General features: G+C 47.6%; 1 pseudogene; it reads left to right on the top strand.

The window, feature by feature from the left end:
• Positions 1–6,146: 6,146 nt before the first annotated feature.
• On the top strand, positions 6,147–6,611 carry LOC140898885 (ubiquitin-like protein 4A pseudogene; annotated as a pseudogene).
• Positions 6,612–6,832: the final 221 nt, after the last annotated feature.

Here is a 6,832-nt window from a genome sequence, read left to right as displayed (position 1 = left end):
GTGGCTTAAAAACAGATCCTTTACAGGGTTCAGAAAATGGTTCCTCCGAACTGAGATGCTTCAGCATCTCAAAGCATAAGTGTCCAAGAGGCATAAGCTAATGTTCCTTCTCTTTGCAGAGCACCTACTGCTTGATACCATTAATGACTCTTCTAAATTATAATCCTAGCAAGTACAGTTTTGCACGATCATCAAAACTCCATTTACCTCAGTAGAGTTACTCCCAATTTACACCAGTGCCAGCATGACAAGAGTTAGCCCCAAGGGATTAGTTGAGAAGGAAAATAGGGCCTCATCTTTCCAGGCGCTGAGTATCTTTATGGAAAGTCCCAGCTAAAGAGGGCAATTCCCCACTAGACTATTTGGTGACACTCTGCCAGACATGGCTAGTGTCTAATCTAAAAGGCTAGAACACTGCCCAACTCTGGCTCAAAGGAATTTTGTGGTGAGAGGGCAGGGAAAAAGAGCCTCTGTTGTTTCCAGTGCTTGACTTGGAGCCCAGCTCTTCCTAGGTGTGGAAAGGTGCTATTATGAGAGGTGAGGCCCCAGCTGCAGATTCATTAACATCTATACAATAGAGACCATGGTCTCACACACACTGGAACTAGGATGTGGGCAAATGTCAGGATGACTGTGTTGCTGAGATTTACGTGAGCATGGAGGCCTCCACTGGCAGGGACTTTTCAAGGTGGTTCCAAGCCTCAGTCGCTGCAAACTTCCAAAGCCGCGGTTGTTTTTTCTTAACAAGAGCTTTGATCAGCCAGGGCATGTCTACACTGCAGCAGGGAGTGAGTCTCTCGGGCTAGGCAGACTTGTGTTAGCTGGGCTCACGCTGGTGTGCTAAAAATAGCAGCGTGGATACTGATGGAGGTGTGGGCTAGCCACCCTAGCTCAGACTCACCCTACCCCGAGCCTCTGCCAGTGCTGCAACATCCACACTGCTGCTACTTTTAGACTCACTCCCAGCTATAGTGCAGAGATACCTTTAAGCTCCAGCAGCTAAGGGCAGCAGTGAGATCCCAGGACAGAGCCTCAGAGAGGATGTCCGTGACTGATAAAACGGGAGACCAAGTGATAATTTGTGTTCTGATTTTACTTACAAGACAAAATCCACGATGCCAACGGTCAGTGGATGTCAGAGTCATGAGCAGACATGACGTGGTCATTACCGACATCTCAACTAGACTCATGTGAAAAGGATCAATAACCTCCCACTCCTACAATCTCAGCTTTTCACTGAAGAAAAGGTTGCCTCCCTCCTGGCTGTACAGATAAGCTTGAAAATGTGACACAAGTGTCACTGAGGCAGTGACATCTGCTGCCTCTGCAGAGATCCTGAGTGGTGTGAATAGCCCCGTTTATCTCCATGTGATAGTTAACTCCAAGATCCCCTGCTCTGGGGGGCCGCAGGAAAGGATGAGAGTGCAGCAGGCCCAGCACTTCCACCCAACACTTCGTATGTACTGTGGGGTCCCCGATGCTGCCACCCCTGCGCCGCTCCCAGGTGGGAGAAGGGACGCTGCTGCAGCTGAGAGGAGAAGAGCCTCTGCTCCTCCTTGCCTCTATGGGCAGGAAGGCCCCCCACTTCCACTGCCACTCCACGGGGTAAGTATTTTGTAGTGTGCCGAGAGCTCATTGATTCAGCCCTCCAAGGCATGTCATGCAAGCAAATAAACACGCAGTCCTTGCCCTGAAGAATTTACAATCTAGGGTTCAAACCATGCAAAGATTTATGCACATGCTTGGTTTGGAACTACTCATAAGTGAGGGTTACAAGCAAATAAGAAAGGGGCGAGAGAGGTAGGGCGCTGGTGGGTGTTTGTAGCAAGCTGCTGAGCAGTAGAGGGCCAGAGAAGGCTGCAGACCTTGTTTGTCAATAGGAGGTGGAAGGCTCTACCAGCTATGGGGCTCCAATGAACTTTATAATTCCAATAGGCTTTATTTTTCTAGGTAATATCCCTGCATTTTAAATTACCCCTTGAATAATGATCTAATCAAGCAGAATTCCTTTGGTATTCATCAGAATACTAGACAAGCTCTTTGTGGTTAATGTTATCAATGTGGATATCATAAGGACTTTGACAGGATTACCAGTGGAATTCACCATTCATTAACCAGACCATTATTTATAATGGCGGGGGAAGGGGGGTGTTGAGTGGTTTTGTTTTTCACATGGGACCCTGTTTATTTGGAGGCGGGGAAGCTCAGGGTGGCAGAGGTGATGAAGGTGTCTGATTCAGAGATCTCAATCAGCTGCCCTGGCAGCACTGAGATCTCTCTCCCCATCTGCACGTCTTCACTTTCATCATCTGTTTCCCTGATGGGGAAACTACTGGAAAAGAGCCATGAGGTTCGCCTGGAGAACTCACTCCACCACACATGGGTTTGAGGTTGTAACCCAGTGAGGAGACAGGCAGCTGAAACCAGTCCACAGACCTGATCAGCAGATCCATGTAGGAGAGTTAAAGTACTGAAGCCAGGGCACCAATAAAGGGAGCTCTGTTGCAACAAATGGGAGCCTGTTAGAAATTCAGAAGCAGCTGGGATTGAAGGTGAGAGCAGGAGGATATTTAGCCAAGAAAAAAAAATCCTATTTCCTTTTCTCTTCCCCTAAAATCCAAAATGAGCTCTTTACTGTAGCCTGACTCAGCACAACAGGAAGACAAAAGATAAACACTATTGGGCAATGGAACGCAATGATCAAATATGTAAAAGGAAACAAATATGAAAACAAAACTTAAAAACAGGGCGGTTTTCTATTCAAAGGGCTAAATACAGTAGATATCAATTGTCTAGACTCCCTGCTGCACTCCAGGAAACTTTACATGGGTTAATATTGCTGCAACATTTCCAAAATCTAGCATCTGGGAAAAAATCACTGGCACCAGAAAGAGGCAGACAAAGGTACTTGGTATCCAAAATGAAGTGTAGAAGGACAAAACAAAAGGTGAGGGGAAAATTCCCTGGTGACATCCCAGAGCATCTCTTCATTCATTCCCCATTCAGGCAGGAGGGGTAAGAGGCAAATTTAAAGCCAGATTCAGTGCTTTTTCTGTTGCACAGTGCAGCCCACCTAAAATGATCCAAACAATCCAGCTTCTTAGGAATTTAATCCCATCTGTACTGCACTGGGATTCCCAGCCCTGCAGGGTGACATCCATTGAACAACACTGAGTTCCTGTAACCAAGGCAGCCTGATGGTGCAAGACCAATGGAGTGTTCTCCAGAACCATGCTTACAGAATCCTGTGAGGTGCTGCGGGCCCTGGACTCCCACCAAAGATGTGTAATGCCTTTGCATACTACTAGTCCTGTCGCACCATTCAAATGCGCCGAATGCTGTCACCATGGTAGTGTTCATTTGTATTGTGATAATTCAGATGAGTTGTGGAGACATAAAGTGTTGCAGAACTGGGACAGTCAGGTGCATTCAGCCTGCAGAAAGAAATATGGTACTGCTTCTAAAGTAAAATGCAAAAGCATTTAGCATTGCTTTCTCTCCCCATTGCCCTACCTGCTAACCTACAGAGATAATTAAACCAGAGTGTGAAAGCATATTCAGTACTGTAGAGTTAGACCAACAGGAGTAGCATGAACCTTCCACACATACTATCACTATATTGATTTAATCACATACAGAACTACTCTACTTAGTACTTTCAAATACACTTAAGGAAGTGGGGATAGGGGAAGGAAACCCCAAAACTCAAAGATGACTTACAAAATGGAGCCCCAACAGAACAAGCCAAAAGCTCCCATCAGTCCTTCCCCACCTACTCAATAGGAGTGGAACTGACCAGGAGTTCAAGTTGAACTGTTTCAACTGCTAGCCCATAATCTAACTTTTCACAGCTCCTATGGAAAACCTCATGTCTCAGAGTCCAAGAACTGGTGTGAATTTCCTCCTCCTCAATTTGTTCCAGGAATCCATCCACTGAGAGACCATCCCAGAAGAGGTACTCCTTAGTGGGTATCCAACATAAACCTGGTTTCCAGGCTCACAGTCCATATTCTAATGCCTTCTTGTTCTTCTTAAGCACATCACTTAGTCTTTGGTTTTTTAAAAAAATCCATGGGATCTCTCTTAGCTTTTCCTTCAGGCAGCTGCTCCAAAGAGGTCCACCCAAAAGGTAAATGAAAAGCCAAAAAAGTGTTAACATTAAACAGAGACTCAACCTAGCAGAACTGTTGCTGATATTCAGGACTGTTAACCACATGTATCTTGCCTGAACAATTTCCAAACCATAGATGATGTTTAATGTGGAAAATACTATAAATGTACAAAAAGTTACTTCTAAGTCCAAAACACAGAGTTCCCTACTTACGGCTTTGATGAACAAAGTGTGTTGCATTCTAGCAACACGCTTTTGGCACTCTCAAGAACCTTTTCATGAGCTGGAAATTCATGGCATCACACATCAGCATAGGCATTACTTACAACAGATAGGGTTGTTGTTTTTTTTCCCCCCCATCACAGTGCAGGCTCTCTCGTCTACACTACACAAGACAATACACTCTCCTCCCAGCATTGCTCTGGGTAGAAAGACGACCAGAATGAGCTGAATAGACATAGAAAAAGTTGTTGTCCATTGTGTTCTGTTGTTCCCACAATTCTTATCTTCACTTCATCTGTGTTCTGTATTGTCTTCCCAGTCCAGCAAAAGACAATTTCTGAGTTAACTATGCACAAGTCAGTGGTGCCTAGCTTACAGCAGAGCAGATTTGTGTACCTCTCAATAAAATACACGCTCTGAGGAAACGGTACTATTTTCTTCTCTCTTACTGATGATTTTCAGAACATTTTCAAGCACATTCCACAGCTACATTAAAATGAAGCCTTTAAAGCAAACAAGTTGCACTGGCCTCCAAGAATGCTCTAACTCCACAGGAGAAAAGCTCCCCTAGTCTGGCAGATACTGGAAGAATGCAAGATGATGTGTTTGCTGAATAGGGAATCGAACATGCAGAGCATTTAATTCAGTGGACATCTTCTGACATGTCACAACTAAGAAAACCATTTAACGCTGACAACAACCACCATTACTCCAACGGAGTGCAAAAAATGTACTTGTCAAGTTTGTTATCAGATTGTGCAAAAAATTTATGAAGTATCTTCCTATTATGAAGTCTGAACTGAGAAACTTTGGGAGAGTAGATGGAAGACACATGATGCCCAGGCCATGAAGAACTACTCTTCTAGCCTCTTATCAGGGGAGAAAGCATTCCTCCTTGGGATCGGATGGGAGAGGACAGGAGAAAGCTAGAGAGCAGGGCTTTGCAAGTTTTTTCTGTAAGGCAGCCCACATCTTAATAGAGAAATTGGCCTTTTGTGATCAAGCAACTGTGCCAACTACACCAGTTGTTTGCCTGGAGAAGCAGTATTAAGAAAATATTGCAAGTATTTAGCAGGTGGAAAGGAGAAAGAAAGAGAACCATGTGACCTGTCAGGTCTTTGCAGACCACCAGTGGGCCACAGACAGTGGCTTGAAAAATACTGCTGTAGAGTTTTGCTGTTCCATTTGTGACAAAGTTCCTCCTCTGCCTTAGTGGGTCCTGCGCTTATTGGCAGATTTGCTTGCCTCAGAGATTCACGGCAGCCCTCAGTTTGGCCACTTTTACTAGTGGCTCAAACCTGCCGTTCACTCAGCTAACCTCATCACTAGCCAGCACGGGGAAAAGGAAGGAGAACAATCCCCGCAGTCTCTGCTGATCCACTATGTGGGTCGGGGAACAGCTCAGAGACCTTCCCCTCTGGTGGAACCCACAGTCCAAGTCAACTCCTCCTGTGTCTGATCAGGAGTTGGGAGGTTTGGGGGGAACCCAGGCCCGCCCTCTACTCCGGGTTCCAGCCCAGGGCCTGTGGACTGTAGCTGTCTAGAGTGCCTCCTGGAACAGCTGCATGACAGCTACAGCCCTCTGGGCTACTTCCCCATGGCCTCCTCCCAACACCTTCTTTATCCTCACCACAGGATCTTCCTCCTGGTGTCTGATAAGCTTGTACTCCTCAGTCCTCCAGCAGTATGCTTTCCCTTCTCACTCTCAGCTCCTAGTGCCTCTTGCTCCCAGCTCCTTGCACACATGCCACAAACTGAAGTGAGGGAAAATGGACCTGCTTAATCTGGGACTAATATATCTGCCTTCTAACACTCACCGGTGAAGCCGCTGCAGGGCCGGGGCTGCAGCCTGCAGGTCTCCGCGGACGAGCGCGTCAGCACCCTGAAGCATCTGGTCTTGGAGAAGTTGAACGTCCCAGTCTCTCAGCAGCGGCTGCTTTTCAAGGGCAAAGCCCTGGCAGATGAGCACAGGCTCTCAGACTATTCCATCGGCCCTGAGTCCAAGCTGAACCTGGTGATCAAGCCACCGGAGAAGGCTTCCCCCGAGGACCCGGGGCACAGGGGACCCCCGCCACCATTCCCGACCATCTGGCACCCGCTGGGCCAGGTCCTGGCTCGGCACTTCAGCACAGCTGACGCGGAGAAGGTGCTGGAGCAGCTGCAGAAGGATTATGGGCGGAGCCTTCGCCTGCTGAGCCTGGATGACATTGAGCAGCTGGCCACGTGGCTGCTGCAGCCAGAGGTGGCTGATGCAGTGGAGATGGGATTCCTGGACTAGCACCCAGACAGCCGTGGGCCCGGGGGAAAGACTTCAGCCTGGCCCTCCCTGCACCTGGAACAAGGTGCCTGCAGGCAGGGCCCAGTCGGGGGCTCAGGGTCCCTCTGCCCCCTCCTCACACCTCTGAACTGCTGCTAAGGAGCCTGTCTGTGTCTCCCATTCCCCATTAAAGGTGATGGTAGGTGTGTGTGTGTGGGGGGGGGAAACACTCTCCTGTAGCC

Source organism: Lepidochelys kempii, chromosome 15, assembly GCF_965140285.1.
Source record: "Lepidochelys kempii isolate rLepKem1 chromosome 15, rLepKem1.hap1, whole genome shotgun sequence".
NCBI lineage: Eukaryota > Metazoa > Chordata > Testudines > Cheloniidae > Lepidochelys > Lepidochelys kempii.
Note: the sequence above shows the minus strand (reverse complement) of the source record. Positions and strands in the feature narration are given on the sequence as shown.